Raw genomic sequence first — 12,736 nt, forward strand, 5'->3', positions numbered from 1 at the left:
ACGTGACCAATTTCGCGACCGAATGACTCGTGCCTGTTCAGCGCGCAGCCGGGACTCGACAAAAGTAAAAAGTGTTTTGTTAAGCGGCAGGAATCCGTCGTAATTAATGAACCGGAGAAAGGGAAAGAGCGAGTACAGCCGGAGCTCGGGAGAGGAATGTAGTCGGGCAGCAAAAGATGAAATGCGACGTCGGTGCAAACGTGGAATTCGCGAATTAATACTAGAAATTAATGAATTAATCCTCGGAGATTTGCATCGAATGCATCGAGCGATAATTTTGATAGCTTTAGCGCCGAGATATCGCGATTGCATAGCTGATATTTTATTTATCTCCAGCCGATGATCAATATATTCTATACCGTTCGTTAGCATAAAAGTGCAATTAAAAGCTTTAATAAACAGTGTCGCGACAGTAAAAGAGCAGAGATAACCGGGACAGCATAAATTTTTGCATACATTCATGCATCGCGAAAACTAAATTCAAGCCGTACTATACAAAAGCTTTGATATCGGAGAAATGGAAATGAAGGTAGTAATCCAACAAGTGTTAATAACATATTTTCCGCTACACCATTGTACCGCGCTTCATTAAGCTTTATACTAGTTCCATGAATGCAGAATGATATAAACTTTCAATGAGCCAAACGTCGGTTCCTGACTGCAGAAAATTTTTCGTTCGTTAACAATTATGCATTCGCATTCAATGGAAAAAAAGAGTCAGGAATTGGTTTAATTCTGCCATTCAGTACGTGCAAAAATTGGGATAAAATCCACACTAACAGTTACGCTTTCAAAGACGTGCGCGATTATAGCAGAATATAAATTTAATTAACTAATTTTATTTTGTTTTATTTTTAATTCTCATTCTACTGAAAAAAAATGATAGAATTACACAGCAGCTTTTAAACTTAAACAAATCATTTCAAATGTTCAGCAGTCGGGTATCGACCACGATGTTAACGAGCGACTGTAAAAAATGAACGACGGGATAGCGGAGATTTCCGCTATCTTTATGACTCAGCAGAGGACCTATCGACCTGACTAATGATTCCTTCATCGTTCGCAACAGTTCGATGCAGTTTGCCGCGCGTTGCGCGAAGCGATACGAACGCATAACTTCCGTTCGCCCGTCTGACCGCAAGCCCGCAAGGGGTGAGGGGAAGAAGGGCCGTGTACAACGTCGGCGTCGATCAGCCGGGACTAACTTTCCGCAATATTCGCGTTAACGGACTATGGACTGCGATGAACTATTATTGTTTCCCTTCCTTCCCGTTCGCCTTGTTTCATCATTTCGTGGCGGCATTATCCCAACACGAATAATCTCGCGAAAGAATCGATTAGGCGGCGGTGAGAGGAATCGCCCCCCGTGATTATCAGCGTGATGAATCGATCCCAACGTTTCTCTCATTTGCGAGAGAATGAAGACGTTCGGTTGCGGTTACCTTGATAAAGTTAAACGAGCTTTGCGAAAATTATCCGAGCTCGGGAAGGCTATATTTACTGCCAACACTTCGCGCTATCAGCCGAGCCCGGCTCCTCCGTACCGCCTACAGCGAACAGTCCCATTAATCGAGCAACATTAATCCCATTGACACCCGAGCGCGCTCACGAGCCGACCTATCTTCGGCGGTGAAGAATCGCCGTACAGCTTCATTGCCGGGAGTCAGGTGGAAAGAGTGGCTGGCGCGTCCCTTAAAGAACCGAGAGGTCATTCACCTCCATTCGTCAATGCCGAAGTGGTTTCCGGAATGAGAGAGAAAGAGAGACCGAGACGGGTAGGGTCGTTTCTATCGGTTTTCTCACGAACGCGGGTGATTCTCTCGACGTGATGGTGACTTAAAGACGTCCTCGCGGCGACGTTACGCGACGCCTGCGAAATACATGGATCAACCGAGTAAGCAACCGCTGAATTAGACGCAGCGTGCAATATCCAAAAGGAGGAGACAAGAAAGACAGAAAATTGAGAGTAAGAGAGAGAAAAAGAGAAGGAGGAAGCGAGGACGAAAGAGAAACGGGGAGAGCTGACCGTCTCAAAGAAGGCCTAAGAACGAGCCGGGTCTTGGCCGAGCGATGAACGGCTCGTAGACCCCAACACTCGGCCCATCGTCGAGAGGTCCATAATGCACGTAACACCCTCTTCAGAGTTCCTTATTCACGCGGTGCGGCCTCGTGAAAGCTCGTAATGTCCACGGCCGGGAAGCGAGAACACGCGAAACATGGAGTGTCCGACTCCTCTCTTTCTTTCTCCGTTGCGCGCCTATAATTACGAGACGTTAATTACGCGATGAATGCACGCGCACCATAGGAGAAGTGCGTCTCTCGAGAGAGTCGTGAGCTTTCAAGGGTAATGCGGCGGATATTCCGAGTACCAGATGGTGCAGATTCCACTTTTATCTCTGTTAAGATCCACCAATAACGTTGTCCGCTTTAATCGGATTGAGAAAAAGGAATTGAAAATAGTTCGTAAAATTTTTGCGTTATAGTGATTTATATAAAAGTCGGGATAAACTATCTACGTCATTGCGAATTCTAAATTTAAAATGTATCCTCTCAAAATTCTAGGCCTATTTTTATCGATTTATTCAAAGAGATTAATCAATCTTAATTCTTCATTTCTAAATCATAAAATAATATAAGAATAAAATATCGAATTAATAATATTATTTATGTAATTTATTGCCGAAAAAAAATATTAAGGCAAAAAACATAGTTGTTTTATGTAAAATATGTATTTCGAGAATATTCGCATTTTACTACAAATTTTTCATCTACACCATTTTAACGGATTTTTCTCGCGCTTTTTAAGATGAAAGCATCGGTGCAAATAATTTTCTCGTTGCAAAAATCTCGCTGAAATCGCGCACGATGAAAACAACCGACTTGTCTTTTTAAACATGCAAATTGTAGTAAAATGCTGTCGTTTTTCAAATTCAAAACCTCAATTGACTGTGGATCAGAGTCTCCGCCTAAACATGGATTTATTAAAGCGAGAATTTCCATAGAAATGTTCTGATTCATTCGGTGGCTCATTCATCACGCTTCCGAGAAATTGCAATAATAAGGAATTGCAGAATTCTTTTCAAACTTCAAGCCGGAAACGGTAATCGACATAAATTAAACGATTAAACAGATTTTCTCTTTTAATTCTTTACAATCTGTCTTTTTTACGAATTTTGCGTTATCACATTTTGTTTTCAGAAAGTTAATAAATAAAAGAACAATTTTAAAATCATTTTCAAATATTGTAGAATTTATCAATTCAAAATATGTCCATTGAAAATTTTTCCTGAATAAAAATGAATATCATTAAACATATAAGTGTAGGAAATGTTCTATCTCTTACAATATATTTTTAAAAATTGTAGAACGTAATGCGTAAACCGTGCAGATTCGCGGAAGATTAATTAGCAAGGAAGCTGCGAGAGAAATTTTCCTAGCAGATGTACCAGATGTTAATATAGTATCGAGTGACGCAAGATCGACGGTACTTCAAGCATAGAAATTTCTCCCCAGTCGCAATCCCAGTTGGATTTCTACCTCTTCTCGCGGCACAATACCACCCTCTGGAATTCCTCTCAACGACGCTCGATCGAATGCCACCCGATATTCCATGACACTACGCCTACTAGCTATAAGCATTGCCGTTCCCCTCGGGCACGCGTCTAGCAAAACCGAGCGGCGTACAATATATCGAATACGCAACACGTATCCTCGGTAACGCAAGTATCGCAATAGACGAGCACAGAAACGAATGTTTGAGAAACAGGCCGGGACGTAAAAGGCGCATAAAAGTGACAAATCGCGAGTCGCGAGTGAAATACGGCGGGACTGGCCGATCGCCGTAACTGCGTATTTATCGTCATAAGGCCGCGGATTTTGCCACGGTCGGGCGGTATCGATGGCGGCAGATTAATTTAATGGCACGAAGCGGTCTCGCGTGGCCCGGTAATTACCGTCGTCGCTGGATAAACACGGTAGTATTCGTTCATTCGCTCACGGGATTTCAAAACTCGACTGATAATCGCTCCGGATAATATATGACGGAACGCCGAAAATCATGGTAATACTCTCTCGAGGAGCATCCGCCACGTATCTCCCTTTTATATCATCGCTTTAATAATTGCGGTAGGGACATACGAAGCAACCGGACGTAAATATAAAATGCCAATTTCATTTATAAGCTACACTAATTTCATGTTGTCAATTAGTCAATGACTGAGCACACATAATACGCGTACAGGTCAAACAAAAATGCGCATAGACTTATTACGACAGCGAATCAAAAGCTTTAATTTGTAAATAATTGCAGTAAATGATAAAAATCTATTATAAAAATACTTGAGATATATAAAAAAATTATATACTTTTCAACAATTATATAAAATTGACTAATATTTAAACAATTGTATTATAGTAAACGATAAACTCAATCGTGATTGACGACTTTAATAGCAAGCGGAAAAATGTCTTAATTGCGATCGTCGTCGAATTCGATCGCGCGCCCTTGATTTTGCAATGAGCGGTCCTCGGTCGCGAAATTACGGAGGAAGTATGGTTTATTGGCCGACTCGGCAATTAAATTGCAGTTTATATTGAGCCAGTCTGGGAAATCCATGAAGGGTCGTTACTGGCAGAGAGAGAAAGAGAGAAAGAGAGGACAGAGAGGTGCGAGAGGGGAACCGGGCAAACCTCTGCAAACGCGACGAACGACCCATCGTTTGCAATTAAATCAAACCAAATTACGCGCAGGAAAATGAATAATTATTGGAGATACAAGAGACACGAGCTTGCCCGAAGCCAATGCATGTCGTCACAATCTTCGTGACGACTTCCTGCAAATCGAACGGTCAAATTGAAAGTCTAGGCTGCAAGCGAATGCATTTTCTCAAAATTTATTGGAAAATCGTAGAATTTCTTAAGATCAATATTTTGTAATATTCTCTTATAAATATTAAAAACTCAAAAACTGGCGTTTATATTAACGCCAAAGTTAATAGAAAGTTATAGAAATAAAAATAAAAATTATAAATATTATATAATATATATATATATATATATATATATATATATATATATATATTTTGCTGCTGAGAAAAATTTATACCGATATTGCAGAATAAAATGTTATTATTATTTATAATTTTATAAATTAAATTTAATCTTCTGTGATTTGGTTTTACAAAAATTGACTTCATTGAGTGATTCTTGACTTTTCTAATTTTTGTACTAAGCAAACTCGATATTGTGAAACAAACGGTATTGTGAATCAATGTAAAATTATCGCTTACGATAATGGCGATAACAAATTAGTGCGATTTCGTATCGATACGCTTCGATTGTTTCAGAAAGCACGAATCTCTCGGATATGACTGGATCTTGCGATGGGAATTGGAAACCAAATGTTGAATGGCGAACAACTCATTTATTGGAGAAAAAAATCGACTCGCGTTCCGCTTTTCGCATCCGGGCGTTCCATTACCGATCCGTTCGTTTATTATTCGTTGCTCGTTTCGGCGCGGGTCAGTGCGTTACGCGGCGTATTAACGCACATGTAATATGATTCGAGTTATTTCGCCCGTCGACCGACCGAAATCCGGATTGACCGTACGCAGGACTGGCGCGACGGATATAATTAGAACGTGTAAAAAAATATACACACCGGTAAACCGATAATATGACGGATGGTGTACCGTCGACGTGCCACGTATTCTCCGATGATCCATCGATATTTGACTTCTCATTATAGATATAAAAATACAGTACGGTCCACAAGTCTCTACATATAGCAAAGAAAGAAATCCCTGTTTATCCATTTTATCATCATTATTTTAATATTTAATTTATATTAATTTTTTAATTTTAATTCTTTAATATTTAAAATCGCATTAAATATAAAAAAACAAAATGTTTCATAATCGCATTAAATATAAAAAATAAAATGTTCCATAATCGCATTAAATATAAAAAATAAAATGTTCCATTATTCTTATCTTTTAATGTTAATGCTTAATGCATTTTTATCAATGTGCCATTAATAATAAGAATTGTTTTACAATAAAAAATGTTAGATTTTGCAATCTTAAAAGTATAACATATCTCATTTTTATATGCTCAAACATTGAAATTAGTCAACAAAATCCCATTGCGTCACATTCTTTTACGAAAAGTTTAAATAAAAAAAACAACTAAATGCTTTATTCTCTATACCTAATAACTGTTCGTATATTCCTTCCACTTATCCGTAATCACGGTAAATTTATGAACAGTAGTGTATGTTGCACGAAATATAATTGAAATCAAACGTACATTACATTATCGGAACGCGATATTACTAAAAATTACAATACAAAATATGAGATGTAGTATTATTTTTAACATATACAGCGACAGCTTTTATTATTACAATTTCAGGAAAATATTTCCTGCAAACAGACGTTATGATACCATTTCCGTTGTGATAACAAATCCATCGGACAACGAATAATCGGACAAAGCAAATTCATACAATAAAGATTGAAAAATCACCATAAAATAAAGATATATTCATTCAGTTAAATAAAATCAATATTGCAGAGTTGGAAACTCGTTACATTCACGCAAAATCATCAGCGAAAGAGTATTATACGATGCGAAAAAAGAGGAATGAAGCTGAACCGCAATCTGAGGATGTCTCTCCGCAAAGATGCATTAAGAGATCAAAAGGAATAAGACGCAGAGATGAGATCATATGACAAGCAAAATGCGAAGAAACCTACATATTCGCGACTAGAGCCCGAAACTTTACGAGCATCCATAAACCCAATGCGAAGCTGAATAGGTCGCGCAAAATACTGGAGATGCGAACAGACACGAGACAAGTCAGACAGCTGTCGGGATGAACATTCACCGACAGCTCAACAAAAATTTCTAGCAAAGTAATCATTCGTTGAAAACCAAAAGCCTTTGATTCAAATATATGCCAGCTTAAAGCAGGTTGAAACTGCTGCAAAGAGTATTATTTTAGATGAAAAATATTAAAAAAAAAAACAATGCTTTAATTCTGTATGTGTGTGTGTGTGAGTAAGAGAGAGAGATTAGTATTGTATATTTCAAATTTTTTTCTTTCCTAATTTTCCACGTTTAGACATTTTTCAACGTAAATTTTAATTTTAAAAAATTTTACAATGATATAATAACGTTGTTCTCCCTTTAAAAAAAACCTCTTATTTATTATGATAAAATTAAAGTTTAAATTAAAAAAATTTACAAAAAATTAACTAAAAGTAAAGCCGGACAAAAACAAATTCTGCAAAATTCAGTTCGTAATTAGTCAACCATCAACTAAGCCCGAGCCAAAGTCAATAAGTAATATTGCCTGTTTAGAGCGAACCAGTCGACTATGGAGAATGCTCTTCGTCCAAAATGAAACTCCGCGCTACTCTCTCCGCACATTTCCGCTCCTCTTTCGTTCGGTCACCACATTCATTTATATCCCACAAATTTTGCATCGCTAATTATTGTAAATATAAGATCGGCACCATAAAATAATAGCGTTAATTCTTGCATCTAATAAAATTGACGCAAAAAAAAAGAGAGAGACGAAACAATTGCGAGAATTTTTATTTATATATTCTATGCCCACATATTTTTATTTTAGTGAAACTTTTTTTTTTCAAAAATAAGTATATGAACAGTATTTTATACAAATATCAAATATTTCTTATAGCAATAAATTTTTATAATTTTGTAAAATAGAAAAAGAAGCTGAAATCTTGCCAAAATAATTCAAAATCGACCTCATTTATCTAATCATCTATTATTATTAACTTGTTTTTAAATTTATCTTTAGTATTATCTTAGAAAATTTTAATATCCTGGACAATATAAATACGTAATTATTTTCTTTCTATATTTTATCTATTTCTTCAGTTACTTCATTTAGTAAAGACTATATATATATTTCACAGTTTATGAGGCCCACTTTTTATAAAATATACCTCGTAAAACCGCCACGACTCTTGCAACAGAAAATATTACTTAAGTGCAAGCGGCTTAAGTACTGCATTTTTTAGTAACACATCCGCGGCCGAGTTTTCCAAGTGTGGGCAGCGTGTCTTAAAAGCGCCCGTTATTAACAGGGCTAAACATTAGTTTGGCTCAGAATTAGATGCTCAATTGAAAAATTCCTTGACAAGGTGGAAAGCTGCGAAGAAAAGGCCGTCCTCTGTTTCCCAGCTTCTCACTGCACTCAACTTCTTCAAGGACAAGTGATTCGTCTCTGTTCTTTCTTGCGTCTCTCCCAATGCCGTCTAAGCGACACTCGCGTAACACAGTCTCGCTTTCAACGCAGTCTCGGACTCCAAACGAAGACCGCGAAAATGGAGAGAGAGAGAAAAGCGCGGAGAAACGCCTCACTGAAATTAGAGTAGGACCACCCCTAGATCTGAAGAGCTTGGTTCAGCGCACTCATCAGCGATGCGATCTCTCCAATTTTCTCCGACTCTATGCTGTGATTCCGTCCTCCCTTTCACCCTCCCTTCACCCTTTTCTCTGTCATCTACGTTCATTTCCTATCTTTGCCTATCGATTGCCGCTGGTAAATTAGTACGAATTACTATGCGATAAAGTAACTAATTGCCGGTACGCTCTACAGTCGCTAGTAGTTTCGAGTACAATCCCCAGTAAGCTATCTCACATTATATAGATAGCGATAAGTTACATTGCGCCGAATATTGCCCGTAATAAGGTGCCAGATGTGCATACTAAGTTATATTGGCACGAATATATGCACTTTACTGTGTATTACGTGCCGCAAGAGCAACGAAGCAATATGCTTCAAAATTAATTATAGTAATTTATCGCGAATATTGTCCATGGTTAGATATTGCATCACACATATTCTGCATTGTTACCTCGCTTCAATATAATCCGCGATACATTACGTTATATGGAATATGACATGATGCTAAATATAACAGATCATATTACAGCCAATATGCTTTGTTATAAGTTATGTTGGTGCACTTTGTAATGAACTAACTTGGTTTACTAGCCGGATATATTTTGAAATAAGTTACGATACAATGGCTCACCGCGAATGTTCTTGCGGTTAGACATAGTTTTGAATATATTCAGCTTCAAGCTATCTTGTTTCAATATAGTTTACCAACAATTGCTAGACATTCCTTACGATAAGACAAGAATCATGATAAAAATATGGAAAGTAAAATGTTGAATACACTTCGTAATAAATTTCACTAATTTGAATATGCTTCATGATAAACCATTTTGCTTCTACATATATTTGCAAATGTATTTTGTGATATATTCCTCCAAATGGAATATTGAAATAATATTTTTGTTAAATTTAAAAATAATTTAATCGTCAAAAACTTGACGCAAAGTATATTATGTATCAAGTTACTTCAACAACCAATATTGCTTCAAATGGAAACTGATAAAATAATCGATGATAAATCAGTCTCCTCGCCCTAAAACATAATTTATCAGCAATCAACTGTCTGGTTCAAATATACTTTAAATTATTTTCAACAACCTGTATGGTAAGCAACTCAATTCAAATATACTTCGCATACATCACGAGTGCAATCGGTGGAGCGGAAATGGAAGTGCAATTAATAGAACGACTGGAAATATTCCATTGATATGAATTCCTCGTTATGCCGCACATTAATTCTTGCCGCTTCTTCTCCAAGGGCAAAGGGGGAAGGGCGAACTGAAAGAAGAGGACAGAAGAGAGGAAATCGAGACACCACGAGAGGAGGAGCGGCTGCTGCACTCCACCGATGCACTCGTAGCGAGTGACTGCGCTCTCCAAGATGTTGACGTTTAAGCGCCTACTTGAAGAGGTGGTCTTCTTCAACGGAATCATGTCGCGTTCTCCAACCTTTCACGGAAGCTGCGCCAGACTAACGATCTTTTCGTCGAGTAACCGAACACATTGCACTGTTTTTTAGCTCTCAAATACTATATTTTACAACGATGTTGCAACGCTACCGCAATTAGATTACGATAAATTGAAATCATTTTTATCTCGATTTACTTCGACCAAATTCTAATTCGTGATATTATGATTATTGTACCACAATACCAATTAAATTATTATTTGTTAATTAAATTAATATTTAATATTCAAAACATTAATAAAATGTTATAAAGTCCGAGTTTAAATAAATTTTTTTAAAAATATAATGGTTATTTTTTTCCATATAAAAATATGTGAGCCAACGAACGCTCGCGTCTGCGTTCGTTTTCTATTCATATAAATTTTTGCTACTTTTAATAGCAGCATTTTTGATAACAAATATTTATACAAATGTAATTTGTTATTGATAGAATACGGAATATTTCGAAACATATTTGCCATTTGCATACACGTATTATTAATATCTAGGAATCTAATATCTATTTTATTTACACAGTATCTATTTACACGCGATAAACACATACATCGTATAAATCCGAATATTACAATCCTATAATGATAGCAATTATAGTAACCTTGTATAATTGTGCCGTACAATACGGCTATTGAATAATCCAATAATCATTGGAAAAAACAGATATTATATATATATGATAATTACAATACTGACATTAATGTAATTACGAGATGAAAAAAAATGGATAACAAAATAATTAATTGTGTCACACAGCATCAAATTAAGTGACATTTTACCGAATTTTATAAAAAATATTATTATTCATAAAAATTTCATAAAAACTACGGTAATTGTTACCATGCATCACCATATTGAATAACAGAAATGCAATTGTTTCTACAATCAAAATTATTCGAATAAATTTCCGTAATGAATATGCTGAAATAACAGTAAAATAATATAGCATAACGTTTACATAATGTAACAGAAAAAACAGATAAACTTAAGGAAAGATAATAGACGTTGAAATGATTCCATATTCTTTCAATTTTAATACAAAGTCATGTGATAATCTTTTTTAGACTCACCCAAATTCGCAGGTTGAATGTCGTCACAGAGCTCCTTAGCGGTGATCACAGTATGGCGCTTCATGATCAATCGTTAGATCATCCACCTCCTTCCACGGCGTCCTTCCATGCAGGTCCAGCATCGCTGCAGGTCCTTCGACGACTCCCACGTCAACTGGTTGCACACTCGCGAATTTATGATATACGATTTACCGCTTTTACGAGACTGCCGGAGCGCGCGCGATTCCGGCTTCCGAACACAGCGGGAATTCGAATCACGACGGGACAGAAATGCAGCACGACTTCAATCACCGCACATGAAAATCCCGATGCCGCGCACCGAAATATTCCACGAATCCGCGTAACAAAATAAACACGCAAAAGTGTTACCAACCGCGATGTTTACGACGCAGACGCGCCATGATTTTTATGCGCTCGATTGTTTGTAAACCAGACCAAACGATCACACGAAAATTCCGAAACTGAACAATGAATACATTTCGATTTTTGTCGTACGATAATTAGTTGTCCTGTAATTAGAGAAAATCAGAGATGATAAAATACACGACTTTCGATAAACTATGACTTTCTTAATCTATCATGCGCTACACAATTGCCGTGATTTAATTCGGTAGGACTAAATACTCGAGCAACTTTTTAGTCTGCCGCAAAAGTAGCGCATGCGAAGCGGCACAGTTGCAGAGCGGAAGAAATCGACGACTTGAAAGCGCCGTGACTTCTCAATGAAAAATCCAAAATCATCTTACCGTTTTCGCCGTGCTTCGTCTCTGACCGATGACTGGCAAATTTCTTCGCTGAGCGCACAGTCACTACAACTTCGCGCGTATCGTCGCGAACGAATCACTCAGGGTGGCCACTCGAATTTTGATTTGAAAAAAAAAAAACCTTTGAATTCGCACACCCGATCGCTTGCGTATTACTATGCCTAGATGCAACCGCGAGACCCGAACGCGCAGTGCCGCGTTGATCACGATTTTACGAACTTCTCCTCCTCCTCCCTCAGAAGAGCAAAAACATACGAGATGCGCGCGTCCCGGCGGCTGCGCGTGCACTGCGTTGTGCTCGGTTGCCGTTCTGATGCTCCCCCCTGCCTGCCTATCCGACCGGCCGGCCGGCCGCCCGCCGCGGAAGCGAACGCATACGGGACCCCATGTTTCGTCTCGCTCTCCTGTCTTATGCCGTTTATCTCTCGCTCACCGTCTGACTTATGAGTAGGTCCCGTCTCTGTTTTCCATAGCTTCCTCTTCCCCTCGCTCTTGCGCCGACGAACCTTCCATGTGCGTGCGTCTTCACAATACATCACAGCGAAGTCAAATCGGTCTTTTGCACAAGCGATATCCGAGAAAATAGATCTAGACGAACATTATTTCAAATAGTTATATTTTTTTTAATTATGACATAAGTTATACGTTTAAAAGTATACCTACAATTTTTCTCCTTTGAGAAAGAACTTCTCACGTTCCGACATATTGATCACCATAAAACCAATTACATAAGTAGTGAAATTTATCAGTAAGTCAAATCGACCAATCACAATTCAGGATTTTTAATTGCGATTAATCGATTTACTGTTTATATTTTTAAATACCATAGTCCTATCTGCATTCCATTTGTGCTATGACATACGAAAATACGTAGTGGTAACTTCACAGTGGTGTGTATATATATCGTTCCCGCTCATTTCTGCCATACAAGACATAGATGTGGGTTGTGTTTCGAGCATGTCGAAGAAAGGGTAATTATCGCCGTATACTGTAATTAATTGGA

The 12,736-nt window shown here is 37.7% G+C and overlaps 1 protein-coding gene across 4 annotated transcripts in view; it reads right to left on the reverse strand.

Moving 5' to 3' along the window:
- The window catches only part of LOC105668373 (kinesin-like protein KIF26A), a 316,872-nt gene extending 304,540 nt beyond the window's left edge, over positions 1–12,332 (reverse strand). For 2 of the 4 annotated variants that reach the window (XM_067358966.1, XM_012360716.2), the window contains exons 1-2: positions 11,716–12,330; positions 10,970–11,478 (exon numbers count right to left, since the gene is read on the reverse strand). The gene's annotated coding sequence lies outside the window, so the exon portion shown is untranslated. Of the gene's footprint in view, positions 1–10,969; positions 11,479–11,715 lie in introns of all 4 variants that reach the window. The other 2 variants (XR_010891197.1, XM_067358970.1) reach the window with 2 other exon arrangements.
- Positions 12,333–12,736: the final 404 nt, after the last annotated feature.

This window comes from Linepithema humile, chromosome 7 (assembly GCF_040581485.1).
Source record: "Linepithema humile isolate Giens D197 chromosome 7, Lhum_UNIL_v1.0, whole genome shotgun sequence".
NCBI classification, from domain to species: Eukaryota; Metazoa; Arthropoda; class Insecta; order Hymenoptera; family Formicidae; genus Linepithema; species Linepithema humile.